The sequence below is a fragment of the Haliotis asinina genome, chromosome 9 (assembly GCF_037392515.1).
Source record: "Haliotis asinina isolate JCU_RB_2024 chromosome 9, JCU_Hal_asi_v2, whole genome shotgun sequence".
Taxonomy (NCBI): Eukaryota; Metazoa; Mollusca; class Gastropoda; order Lepetellida; family Haliotidae; genus Haliotis; species Haliotis asinina.
The window spans coordinates 50,753,317-50,768,716 of NC_090288.1; the positions used below are offsets into that span (position 1 = coordinate 50,753,317).

At 37.6% G+C, this 15,400-nt stretch overlaps 1 protein-coding gene across 1 annotated transcript in view; it reads right to left on the reverse strand.

The window, feature by feature from the left end:
• Positions 1-15,400, reverse strand: part of LOC137297012 (general transcription factor 3C polypeptide 1-like) — a 272,609-nt gene that overhangs the window by 76,651 nt on the left and 180,558 nt on the right. The gene's annotated exons all lie outside the window — the stretch shown is intronic.

Consider the following 15,400-nt stretch of genomic DNA (forward strand, 5'->3'; position numbering starts at 1 on the left):
TACTTTCTACCACGATACATTCTCCCTGACAAGGTAAACATGTCATGCTGAGCAGCACTAGAGGTGAAAACTTAAGACCTGCATCACTTCTGGCTTTGCTCTTCCATTAAGGGCAGTGGGGTAGCCATGTGGTTAAAGTATTTGCTTGTCATGATAAATACTCGGGTTCAATGCCCACATGGGTACAATGTGTGAAGCCCATTTCTGGTGTGCCTCATTGTGATCTTGCCAACATACATTGCTAATATCAGAATAAAATTGAACTCACTCAAGATTATATTAAAATAACACACAATAACTGGATCACTATGCATAGTCACTTGCTCAACATATTTTAACGATGAATGACTGAAATCTGATCTGTTTAAATAATGTGACCTGCCGTGTGTACATCTCATGCCGATGCCCTCACTTGCTCAACATATTTTAACGATGAATGACTGAAATCTGATCTGTTTAAATAATGTGACCTGCCGTGTGTACATCTCATACCACAACACGTGATCAAAACAACATCAGCTACAAGAACAGTGGCATACAATGACTTCAGGAAACAATTCCGGAACAAATTAATCATGGCAGCATCGTCTGAGAGGACATGCAACACTTAGGTGTATGATCATATTGCCAGGATCAGACAAGAATTGTACAAACACATGTACGCATTACATCGACCTCAGTAGCTTCACAGCCCATTAGTCGGATCAGATGTCAGCCATTACAAATCAAATGATCAGTGCTGGCTGAGGCTGTACTGGATGACCTTATCTGACACATGGAGACTGACCATCACAAAGGACCCCACTGTCTGACTAGTGATGGTGATTGTAGGTGTTTGTGGTTTGTTATGGTGTCATTAAGGTGACTGAGTATAGTTCTACATATCACAATATTTTATAATAATTAATAATAATTATTTTATAATAATAATATAACATAATTTGCAATATTGATGCCCACAAATAATGAAACTATTCTGACCATCTTTGCTATTTATTTGAACAAAACAATGCTTGTAAGACAAATTATCCTCATTGTATGAAATATGAATGTCCCCCGCGTGCGTATCAGAAAGGCACCATGGCCCACTTAGCTGAGAAATAAAATTGACTTGACTAAAGTTTTTGCGCTTGTGGTTAAATAGGAGTCACACATTGAATTCTTGTGAGGAATAGAACACTAATCTTCTAGTGAAGAGACCAATGTCAGCTCAGCATAGGTGGGTGTTTCGTTGAGTAGTTGACTGAGTGATTGAATGATAGATTGAGTGGTTGAGTGGTTGATAGAATGGCTAATGAGTGTGCAGTTGAGTGGTTGATAAAATGGCTAATGAGTGTGCAGTTGAGTGGTTGATAGAATGGCTAATGAGTGTGCAGTTGAGTGGTTGATAGAATGGCTAATGAGTGTGCAGTTGAGTGGTTGATAGAATGGCTAATGAGTGTGCAGTTGAGTGGTTGATAGAACGGCCAATGAGTGTGCAGTTGAGTGGTTGATAGAATGGCTAATGAGTGTGCAGTTGAGTGGTTGATAGAACGGCCAATGAGTGTGCAGTTGAGTGGTTGATAGAATGGCTAATGAGTGTGCAGTTGAGTGGTTGATAGAATGGCCAATGAGTGTGCAGTTGAGTGGTTGATAGAATGGCTAATGAGTGTGCAGTTGAGTGGTTGATAGAATGGCTAATGAGTGTGCAGTTGAGTGGTTGATAGAATGGCTAATGAGTATGCAGTTGAGTGGGTGGTTGGGTGAGCTTCATGTTAAAATGTTTAACTTTTACCAATTATTCATATACTGGCTTTGTTAGACTGGCATCATGAGAAGTCAGTAATCAGGAATTGTGGTGCCATCGTGAGAACTCTTCCCAGAACTGATTTATCGGTATTCAAACTCACTTGAAAGTTATCAAAGTTCACACAGTTTCAATTCCATAAATATTTATTCTAGTTAAAGCAATATCTGCGAAAGGTTAGAAACAGAACTTTGGATTTGGATTGTATTGACTGATCTTGCTAGCAAACAATACGCCTTCACATGGCGATGTTTTCATCGAAAAAAGAAATCGTGTCTAGACTGTGCCCTTTTAACATCTATTATCAGTGAAGTTGTACTGTCTCTGCAGGGTATGTTCTTCAGATCAATTTTGACAGATTCACCTCACAACCAATATCCAACCAGTTATGTGGGCTTGTTAAAACAAGACCATCTTCAAAATTATATGATCTGACAAAATAACAATGTGACACCTAATGTTACCAGATGTAATCATTCAAGAGCGAAAATTGTAATGATATTACTCAGGTGGTTCAGATGTCTGAAACACTTTGGTGAAAATGCAAGATTTTTACTTCAGAAATATATCTTTTCTTGGTCATTATTTTTTATTTGTTGGATGACAAATAGTCTTAATTTACACATGTCCACTGATACACAATACACACAACATTATTTTGAGATCACTCAGTGTTTGAACAAGTTTTCCCATAAACCTTATGACATTAAAACCTTCTATAAACCTTAGGACTTCCATAGTTTGCAAAAGTCATTAAATGAGTCATTGTGAAATTCTTTGCACAATTAATTCCAGAGTTGATCTATTCCACCATACTGACTTTGGCAAAGAAATATCAGAACTGTTTGAGTGGCCTAATCTAAATGTTGTTGTGTAAATATAGGAATGACACGAAACAAATTTTAGTTTATGAAATTCAAAAACATGTCAGTGTGGTTCCTACACAGTTTTCCTACTGGACTGACTATCGCAATGTCACATTTGCAACATATTGTACTGGAAATTATACTTTAATAATGAAGTAATGATCCAAAATACAAACCCCCAAGTAAATCAGTCTTACAGAAAGTGGGTTCCTTGGCCATGTTCGCAAGAACAAGACCGTATCTAGTCTCTAAGGTATTAATTAATAGTTGTAATGATAATTTCTAAAGACCATAAATATCCTCTAAATGACAGGCATCCTGTTTGGTCTTATCTAGACTTGTTTTTTAAAAGAATAAAATTAGTACACATCCATAGGCTTAGCTTTCAGTACAGCCTTGGAGCAAGACTAGATTGTATCTGGCAGTAAAAGCTCTCTGGAAAAGATCAGCCACTTACCAGATGATATGCCCTTCAGGGCTTTGGGAAATGGGAAAATTGTTTCTTCTAAGCCGGAAATTAAACAGCTTCAGGTTGCAGTCATTACTCAATGGCATTTGAAATGGAAATAAGATGAAAGTAGAGAAATTACTTAGCTAGCGTTGATCATTATTGTATAGGGAAAATTGTTGACAATTACAGAATTCAAATTGGACATGAGATATTAGCAAAGCTACCTGAAAACAATAACTGTTTTGAAAGTATTTCTGAACTGAGGATCAATGGCTTGAAGAGGGCAAAATTGCTTTTGAGAATGTATTGCATTTTATGAAAAAGGAAAAGTCATAAACAATATATTTGCTTTAATAAGCCTATTTCATGCATGGAAAATTGACAAGGGGGCATGTTTTAAAACATGCAGAAAAAATATCTATTTTCAGAGACTGTGAAGTCACAAGCAGTAATGAACAAACATTAATAAAGTTAAAAATAAATTGTTAACAGTTGCAAGACCATTGTATTCCCTTTCTGCAATGATATCATCTGTCCAAAATATTTGAAATGCCTACGTTGATGGACTAAATGATCTTGCTGGAAGCACTTGTGAATGTGACTTCAAGACTGGTCCACTGAGTGAGTTTAGTTTTACACTACTATTGGCAATATTCAAGCACTACAGCAGTGGGGACACCATAATTAGCAACTGTTAACAACTCCATTATTCATGTGTGTATTGGAAGTAAATGATAAAACCAACATTGTATAGTTATCTCCTCGCATGTGAGTGAGTGAGTTTAGTTTTACACAGCACTCAGCAATTATCTAGCTATATGGCGGCGGTCTCTAAATAATTGAGCCTGGAGCGGACAATCCGGTGATCAACAGCATGAGCAACTGGGAACCAATGACATGTCAACCAAGTCAGTGAGCCTGACCACCCTATTCCGTGAATCGCCTCTTACAATAAGAATAGTCACCTTTTTATAGCAAGCATGGTTTGCTGAAGGCCTATTCTACCCTGGACCTTCATGGGTTTCCATGCATGTGATAACAGCCACACATAAAAACAGTTCTTCAAACTGGTTACAATTAAACATAAATACTTCTTTTCCTCTAAACTATGAACACGAACTGTTCATCCAACTGGTTATAACACTTAAATAAAACTTTCTTCCCATTACCCATTACAACTATAAGAACAAGAGTCAAAGATGACATATTCCCCCGGCCCCCACATGTGTGAGAGTACAAATAATCTGAGAGTTACTCATTGTTTTTTCAGACTAAGTTTGAATTGTTTCCATGAAATTCACGAAAATTATAAATGCCATATATATGTAACCAGCAAAGTCACAATTTCAAGATCTGTCTGATATATCTGTCAAGATCTGTTGAAAGCAAAAGGTACCACTTCAGCTTCTGACTGATATATCTGCCAAGTTTTGCAGAAAAATATAGAACAGCTTTTGAGTTCTGCTCCGCAAATGAAACACACCTCACTTTTCAGACTATGTTCAAAACGTTTCCATAGAAACCGAGAAAATAATAAATCACGAAAACCTGTACATAGCAAAAGGCACCACTTCAGCTTCTGACTGATATATCTACCAAGTTTTGCAGAAAAATATAGAACAGCTTTTAAGTTCTGCTCCGCAAACGAAACACAACATCTCACTTTTCAGACGATTTCCGAAACGTTTCCATGGAACCCGAGAAAATAATAAAACACAAAAACCTGTACACAGTTTCTGAGTTATGCTCCGGAAACAAAATGATTACGGACGGACGGATTGACAGACGAGGCGTCGACTATATACCCCCGCATTACATGCCGGGGGATAAAAATGTTCTTCTAACCATTGGTTACAACTATGATAAAAACTGTTCTCCTAATGAATGGTTATGAGAAATAAAAGCTGTTTTCCTCATCACTAGTTACAACAACAAATAAAACCCAGGTATCCTCATCACAACTAGAAACAGAAACTACTCTCTTCACAACTGGTTACAGCTCTGTAGAAATGTTCAGAGTACAATTGACCTTTTTACCAGCCATGAATTTTGACTGAGCATGATGCATCTGGAAGATAGTATCAGCAACTCAGATTGTGAGCAATGTTACTTTGGAAGCAAAATATGTCAGTTGGAGGTGCTATCTCCATCAGAGGTAATGGACAAGGGTCAATTACATTTTTCCACTTGGTCAAGTCCTGACATGACAGTGAAAGAGCATTGGTTTCTTGTCTACCACTCACAAATGATACCACTGAGCCTTCCATGCATCTGGAAGACTATCTGACCAATCAGAAAGCTAGGATAATAATGGTCACAATGGATGAATTCTGAAATAGACATTTGTTGTGTTATTGTAGCACTTTGAAACTTCTTCTGAATGGGAAAATGAACTTTTAAGTTATTTTGATCATCTGACATGAAATGGGGTTAAAATACCTGACCACATATAAAGCAAATATCCAAATGTATTCACCATGTTATCTTCAACTATTGTGTAATGATGAATAACATATATATCAAATGACGATTGATACATAGTTAATATACACTATACAAACACACCTTTTGGGTAAATATATATTCTTTGTTTCATTAAATTAGTTACAGTTCTGATCCGAACTCAGGATATATTGAAGCATTGAGCTTCATTTCAATCTGTTCAATGGATGAACTGCAATATTTTCCATTCTTCAATGCTAAAGCCTTAAATGAAACATATATAGATTTCCTCAAGTTCTGAATATCCCATCATGCTGGGGCTTCTTTCAATTTACAAATAACTATAATTATTTGTTTCTATCAAAATTCAATGTGCGAAGCCCATCTTCTCGTGTCCCCCACCGTGATATGGCTGGAATATTGACAAAAGCGGCGTAAAACTAAACACACTCACTCTATCAAACTTATATATATTCAGAGACTAAGCAATAGATAGATGGGCAACACAGTAGCTGTAGCACATTGGGTACTGACAGTTGATGTCATTTGCTGGAAAAACGGCAGGGCATTCTCAGACTAATGAGACAGAGTTTAGGTTTATGCCAGTTAGTAAGATTCTAGCACTACCACAGCGAGGGACACTTGAACTTAAACTTGAGGTGAATTGAATATGTGATCAAATGCTTCAACCACTAGGCTACCCCACAACTCACTTAGTCTCTGGATATATATAATTATGATTGCAACAACTGAAATCTAGACTTGCTCTATTTAGGGCTTTGCATTGCAGACAAATAATGTGGCAGTAGGGAAATAATGTGGTTCATGGGACAGTGAGACAGACTAGTTCAGGGCCTGTGCGCCAGACTAGTTCAGAGACTGTGAGTCAGACTGAGTATAAGTCTGGAATGGCATTTGAGTGAAGTATAAAGAGATGTAGGCTTCAGACCATAGGCTTATCATATCCTGTAGGATGTGGAACAGCTAATTGTGGTATGGAATTTTAGACATGTAACACAACCAGTGGCATGTCCTTCTTATAACATGAATGAGGGAAAGTGGATATTCAAAAGAAACCTTCCACATTCTCATTCCCTTGCAGAGATCAACATGGAAAGGCTGTACATCTGTGATGTCTGACAGTACATCTGCTATGTATCTCCATCACAATAAGGAAGCTAGGAAACCATAAGGACAATGAAGATATTGATGACACTTGACATGCAGAAGTATCTCATTACCACTACCAGCATGAGGGCAAGTCCCGACTCCCTAAACCCCACCTCCATATCTGCATCATGAATTTAATTTGTCAATCCTGCATTCAATACATTAGAAAATGAGACTTGACATTTGGCAGACAATATATTTATCTCTGTCACATGGAAGTATCATTCCAATTTTCATTTTGCACTCAGCAATATTCCAGCTATATAGCAGCAGTCTGTAAATCATTGGATTAAGACCAGACAATCCAGTGATTGACACGATGAACATCAGTCTGTTGCTCATCTGGCCTTGCCTCTTCAAAGGAAAGAATTACTTTTTAAGTTTAGTGAGTTAAAATGTCTCACAACTGCTATGAAACAGGCTCTCCAGAACCAAACTTGCACCTCTCCTTCAGACAAATTAGCTGTTTTCCAAGGTATACAAATTTTGAACAGTATTTCTAAGCTATTGGTTAAAACAAAAACGTTAAAATGTTCAAATTGCAGTCAGTCATAATAAAATCATAATATCATTATAAAAATTTGCATAGCACCTATCAAAGAATGTAGTCCCCTAATTAAAATAAAATAAAAGATCCAATTAATGGATTTCAGGTCACTGGTTGAACAAAAAATGCCTGAGATGAACTAAATTTCTGTCTGAGGGTCTAGATTTACAGCTTGCCAGCCCGTTGGTCTGATAAAAATTTTGGATGTCCAATACATCTGAGTAAATTCACCATATCCTGATATCTGGTCTGGTTAAATTCTACTTTGCCCTGGGGTCTGGTTTGGTTTTTAGGTTTTTGCATACACTGCCTCCAACCTTATCAGGTTGATATCTGGGTTAGACCTGGTCTTCAGTAATGCATGCTTGTGGTAAGACTAATGGGATCAAGTGGTCAGGCTCACTGACTTGACTGACACGTCATAATACTGTATTAAGTTACAAGTTGTCTTGCTTTGCTCTCACCCCAACCCACCTCACCTCACCTCACCTTAACAAACCTGACCTGACCTGACCTGACCTCTGTAGGAAAGAATGGCTAACTACACTGAACTATCTTCTTTCCAGCATTTTGGCGTTATATGATGGAAGCCATTTACTATCAGGTGAATACAGAACTGATCTGGTGAGACAGTCTCATTTGAGTGGCGGACCAAACCATCAGGCACATTTCACTGCTGATTGCACTTCACCTTCTTGTGGACCTGGATAGCTCATGGCAACCATTTTTTTTGTGGTGATTTTATTCCAGGCTATTGGCAATGAAGAAGATATCATTTGATTCACATGAACAAGTTTGTTTTTATGACTGTCTGCTTAATCATGTCCAGAGGCACAAGCTTGTTTTCTGTGGTAGAGATTGAGGTCCGTTCAAAGCCTCCTCAAAGCTCAGTGGTCGCTTGAGAATCTTTTGTTTAGAATTCATTGCTTGCTAGCATGCATGCGATATAATTGACTCATTTTAAGCATCAAAAATGTCTTTAGGCAGGTGTCAGGGAAATAGTTAAGTCATTCGCTCAAACTTGCCATTGTTTAATAATAATCAGAAAAAAATATTCATTCAGGCAGTCCCATTAGTAAGTTTTTAAAGGTTCATACAAGTTGATACCTGTGGCGATTCTGGCTTAGACTGTGTTCCCAGAAACAATTCCAGGACACTTGGTTTATCCTGTGTCATTGCATGTACAGTATGTGTATCATTGGTTTTTGTGTCAATCACAGGTTTGTGTGGTCCACAATTAATTGTTTGGATGCTGCTATAGTACAGCTGAACTGTTTCTACATGCAATAAACAATAACAACAACAACAAACCTGTAAGTTGATCTCAGTTCTTACACTACATGGAATATTGCTAAAAGCGGTCTTAAACATGATACTCACTCACACAATGATAAAAAACTGAAGCTTAAAATCTCTCCCCTTCCCCTTCAGAACACACTGATCAATATTTAATATCCTCAAAAACATCTGACGAAGACAAACCAATTTCATCATTCTGACCATGTGAGTGGCCATGGGCCTATTTCCCAATACACGCTTTGTATTCATGAAGTAAGGGAGGATTATGACACCTAAAAGTTTGGTTCCTTTCACCTCCACCGAGGCATCAGACACAAGAAGTCATTCCAATTATCCCGCCTCCACTGGAGCCACTCAGACCAGTAAAGCCTGCTTACCCAGCAACCGGGACTCTTCTCACTTCTTGACCACGGATTTGGAAAATTGCTCTTGGGATTTAGCAGTTATAGAGCATTTCAAGTTTGGATGTGATAGCGTGATGTCACTTCAAGAAGAGAGGATGTATGGTTTGAAGTACTCAGCTCCTATGTTTGGTGCTGGCAGACACTGATGGAAACATCCTGATGTTGATCGGGTACTCATGGTGTCTGGTTACATCACATTCTGATTATATTCGTGGTATTGTCCACTTCATGTGGCTGAGGAATGCCAGAGGAGGTAAATCAAATTAACTTGATCTTTTGTATCTCCGCATGATGCGTAAGTGTTTAATGTAACAAGGAGAACGAGTGAGTACTGTTTTATGCTGCACTCCACAATATTCCAGCCATATGGCAAAAGACTAAATAATTGAGTCTGGACCACACAATCCAGTGATCAACATTATGAGAATGGATGTTTGCATTTGGGATACAATGACATGTGTCAACCAAGTCAGTGAGTTTGACCCCCCGATCCTGTTAGTCGCCTTTTACGACAAGCACGGGTTACTGAAGATCATTTCTAATCCAGATCTTCACTGAGTATGAATATCTGCCTGAGACCACCAGCAAATGTTGCTGGAAAAAGATTCAACATGTCAGTTCCTACTCCTCTTCAAATGTCTCTTCTTCAAATGTAAAGGGAGGAACACATTTTAAATCTATTCTCTCACAAATACAGTTTGAGAGGTTTGGCAGGTGTTAATGAGTTGTAGATTCAGACACACAGTTTCTTATAGAAACTCATTCTTAAAGTGGACACATGGATCATCAAGATGTGGCCAAGACAAACTTACTTTTTTAAATGGCAATAAAAAATTCTAACCCCCCCACCAAAAAGTGATGCGCTGATGCCCAAGAAACATTTCACTTTATTGAGGCTTAGTTACTCCAACCACCGTTGAACATAAATGATCCATTGATATTGGTCACACATCCACTACCACACAAGATTCTCCTGTCATACTGTTAAGCGCTCCCAGGTTCAGACTTGCTACAAGGCTGTACTGAATTCTGTCTATTTCTAACTAATTAATTAATCATAAGCTCAGTGTCTTGCTCTTATCTCAGTCTGTCATACAGAACCTGAAACAAATATATCCAAGAGAACCCATGCTAGGCTAGACTATGTTGCAAGTAAGGGAAGGTCTCCAGGCTCTTTTTCATTACACATATGTCACTGTACTACTTTATTCTGTAAAATATCTACATTTCAGATACTAGTTGTTAGTCTATGCAAGTCTATCCCCCTTATATTTAAGTTTATCTTACCCCACACATAAATGTTGTTTTCTGATTGACTGAACACGCTTCTCATATTTTCAGTGTACCCCACTTACAAGTGAGTAACTTTTCTATGTGCCCAGCTGGGAATGCCAAACTCATTTTGTACCTCTTGGTAGCAATTCTTTATCCTGAATAACACTGAATCACATATGGATGCACAGAAATTACCAATGTTTTGCAAATACAAATCAACAAGATGGAGATATGGTAACTATAAATCAGTTTTTCTTGTCATGTGAAAAATTTAGCAAAAAACTACAATCCAAACAGTTTCAAGCAGTTCAAAATTAACACTGAGGTGTTCAGTAAGATAGAAATGTTGTTCACTGGTCCCTCAGGGCCCATGGGTTGATGTACAACAACCAATGTCCCTTCATGACTAGTGGACAATACTTCCCATGTAATGACACAGCTTAAATCATTTTGATATTTCCTTAACTTTAAAGGTAAATTATTTTACCCTGCATTACAATCTATGCATGTAATATGCAAGGTGACAATGTTATTGAACAAGCTGCCACCAGAGAACCATCAGTCAGCTGACAATCAAGCTTGAATTAAACATGGTCTTCAGTTAATGACCTTGGTCCTGAGCAACATGAAACTTCATTAGGGTCAAACATGGCTCTACCAAAGCCAGACTGTAATGTCTATCCCTCCCCAAAGGATATGTAGAAACCTTGTCTGATTGCCCTGGGCAGGTGATGCTCATGGCTCCCATATGTTTTCTAATTCATTATTGAAGCATTTCCAGAAGGTGAAATCAACAAGTTTCTGCACTTGCTGCAGCAAATTAACAAATTCCAGGCTGTACTGAATGTTGACCCTATGCATGTACAGTAATTTCATCCTTTAAACAGGCAAGTCCAGAGGAGCAGACAGTAAGAACTCAAGTCTGTTATTTATTATTTTTTAGAAATATCATTTAAGTCACTAATTTTTACCTCAGAGATTTGTGCAAGTCTTATAGCTGCAGTGTTTGTTAATGGAGGAGATATTTGTGTGTATCTTTTTTGATACATTTTTCTATACACATGTCATAGCAAGTGGGTGAGTGAGTGAATGAATGAATAAGTGAGTGCGTGTGAAAGGTGCAACAATTATTTCAATATTCTAGGGACCTCATTCCAGCCTGGGACACCAGAAACCGGCTTCACACATTGTTATGGCATTATAATCGAACACTTTAACCACTCGGCTACCTCCATCACACCAAATACCTTCGGAGCACAATAAAGTCATAGTCACTCTCACTCAGGGACTTACAGGACACAGGTTCCTGCATCCTATACTTATAAAAATTGACAAAGGACGCAACGAAATAGACTAGTCCACAGGGATGCAGAAAAAGTCGAAACACTATTTAAAAATATGTTGATCAAGTAACAGTAAGTTGTTACTGAGTCTGCTACTAGCTGGGTTATGATTTCATTCACAGTTACATTACAACAGAATCTGGGACCCCCATTTTCTAGTCCAGGGCTCCTGAAAATTAAGAGCATGAGTCTCAGAGACCTTCAAATACAGGACTCAAGGTAAATCCTTGCTCTTGGCTTTCATTAAAGTGCATAACATTTATGTACTGTTTATCTCAATCAACAAGCCATAAATGTTAAAAGTGGTGCAAAACCTAACTTTATTACTTTAAAAAGAAGCCTCATTCAGCAAAATCTCTGGGATATGTGATGACAGCTTTTATCTGGCTGGTGCTTTAGACTAATGAAAGTATCTTGCAATATTTTCCAACCAGGAATCCATTTGGTTGTCCCTAATGACCAACCAAAGCTTCCAGCGACATATATTTAGTTGATGCTGACAACCAGCAAAGGTATCTGGCTTTTTAAAACCCATTTTCTATTTTGTTGCCCCTGCAGGGGTTAAAAATTCCCATCATCTGACGCCCGGGACAAAACAGTTTTCAATTCGGGCAATCAAATACTGGTATCTTACTTGCTTATAGGCTATTAAGTAATTTTTGCTTACAGTTTCAAACTGCAAATAAACTTGGATTTAATTTCATATCTTCTAAAAATTCAGAATGTAGGTATTAAATTTCACAATGATAATGATGTAAAGTTATCTTTCTTTGCTAAAGTCACTTGTCCTGTGGCAAGTGGCTTTTAAAATTTTTTTGAACCCTTGCCATGAAGACTAACAAAGGTGTTACCCACTTTGTTAACACCTCAGGATGTCATGATGATGAGTGCTGATTACTGTTTCTGTTCAAGATACAAGTCACAGTACACTATGTTTATCCCTCCTGAATATTACCCGCCCCCCAGTATTGGAGTTAATCTCCACTACACAGTCCACACCTAACCCACACCTTACTATTGCCCATAGCCTTTTGTAAGATTCAGTGGAAAACTAAGACATGGAATATTTTTCAGTACCCTGGATCCAGCATACCTTTAGTATGCTAACAATTTTTAATTCGTGACCGAATTTGGGAAGAAGTTTTCAAAATCATTATTTTGTTATCCTCCTTCCTTCCACAAGTCAAACAAGGTCTAATACCATTGCGACAGAGGTATTGTGACGTCATAACTATAAACATTATGATGTCATAAGCAGCATTACACTAGAGCAAAATTGCCGTAAAAATATGACACTGCAGTATATTCCATGGGCGAAAAATAAATACTGTTATTGTTGTAACTTATGTCTTGCAATTGCTCAACAAAGAGCAATAACTTTATTTGCATGAAGTTTGGTGCAATGACTTTTCAATTTGTGGATGTAACGACAAAACTGCATCTATCCCGCAATCCTGCGGTGCAGATGCATCACTACTGATCAAAAATGCCATTCATCAGTGGCCGGCAGCTGTAACTTCTTCACAGTCATCAAGATAAACACACAGAATTACACCAGTCACTCAGATAAGACTTTGAGTTGGGATCTTCCTGTCAAATTCCTGACAAAATGGATGTACTTCAGACAGCTCCCTGTTATGACAGTCTAATAAATATGACCAGCAAATATGAGATAAGAAATGGCGAACACATGATCACATGTATCTGTCCATCAAAATGAAGTGTCTAATTGATTGAAAAAGTTTGTCAAAAGGAAACTGTCTTGACTTAAGACAAGATACTTTAAACATGTTTCACATGTTGGCAAAATAGGCAAAAGAAACAAATGGCTCCTGGAGTTCTTTGTTACCACTATGAGGCAATATTGCTTCTTGTGCCTGTTTTGTCATCCTATGATAAGATAATATACAATATTTTATTGCCTAGCAGCATTCCATGAAGAAACAGTGTCAATATTCTATAAAGTACAACATACACACAATAAGTGCAAAGGTATATACCTTTCTATATTATTTTGGAATGATTTAAGTTGTAATTCTAAACCTAATCTATTTTCAGGTGTTTTATTCCAAATTTAATACCTGAACATTTCAATATTTGAAAAAGACAGCATTTGAAGCCTTTACCTCCTAAATGATTTGAAGACAGTTTAGACAGTTTGAATGATAAAGAGTTATGGTCATCATCAGGGAATGTCATCAGGGAACATTTACTGTCTACATTGCATGTGTTTATTGTGTATACATTTGTTAATCCCACATAATATCATGTTCAGGATTGTTGTATTAACCACGACAGTGATAATATTCTAGATATTACATAAACAAGATATATAATGAATCACAGTAACAAAACATATGATAACTGCTTTGGGCAATCTAGAGATCTTTTTGACCTTCGAAAACAAAACCTTGATCTTTAACAGCTAGTGTACAGGAAGTGAATACAATTGACATTCCTGTCATGTTGATTTCATTCTTGTCATGTCAAAAGTCACATAGATTACATTGCCATGGTGGCTATTAGCTTCCCATAAAACTGTGTCCCAGCTCGGTAAATAGGCAAAATCAATGGTTTGTGCTGTAGAGTTGGTGAAGCAGCCACTGGACATGTGGCCTGTCCGCTCATATCATGTCAATTACCTACAACTGTGGCACCATCCCCTCATACTTTCTATTAATAATATCCTAAATGTATGACATCGGGAGCAGTAAAGTATGGTTATTGACTATTTAGGAAGTGCGTTAGACTGCAGGAATATTTCAGGAAAAGTAAAAAATAACATAGCTTTGAAGCTTGTGGCATTACCTTACATTTCTCAAAGCCGTCTTCGGAACATGTAAAAGATAGAATGCTTTGAACTTTGAAGATCAAAATATACCTAGGAAAAAGAAGATAGGTCTTTGCTGGTTTAGGAGGATTTTATAATTTAACTTGCAATTCTAAAGCTTTTCTACACCAAGACAACAGAATTATCAGACTAATCCCTGAATACATAAAATATTCATAGTAACAAACAGGTCCATTTTAATTGAAAAGGAGCTCCATAGAGTTGAGAGACTGAACTTGGAGAAATCTAGACTTGCTTCATTTAGATTTTCAGCATTGCAGGATTAGGCAATAGGGAAAATATTGTGGTTCAGTGGCAGACTATCACCATGAGTGTATCTATAGATCTCTACCACTTGACAACACCAACTGTGTCTAGGAAACGCCTCTGAGAGGCATTGTTAGAGTTTGGTGTTTCAGATGAAGACAAGCTTTATGGATGAACAAGTTCTTTATACAAATGATGCAACGTTTCAATAGACATTCCTGTATCGTTGTCAGTGTTTCTGAAGCTCTGTACAACCTAGTGTGCGTGCGTACAACCTCGTACAAGTCTAAATCCCCACACAAGCCAGACAATACCATTTGAGCCTCTAAAGCTGTGTGTGACCAAGCCCATACCAATGGTTTTTGTCAGACATTCTAGTCATTAGCGTAACTGTGTACTTGCACTACAGTACAGAATGATCCTGAGAAACATGGAAATGCGTGTCATTTGTGTAAGACATTGCACACCTCGTTCTTGGTCAGACTGAGTTTTCCAAAAGATATGGCCTTAAAAGTCAAGTTCTCAGACCAAATTTGTTTATTGCACAGACTGTTCAACTTGTGGACGTAATGCTGGCAACAAACCATGTATACATTTAACGCTGCAATGCATGATATTCCAGCTTAAGTCTGATATTCCAGCTTAAGTCATGTACATAGCCAAGTCTGGACATGGAAATCCAGAGACTGACACAAAGTCTAAGCATAAGTCTCCACAATT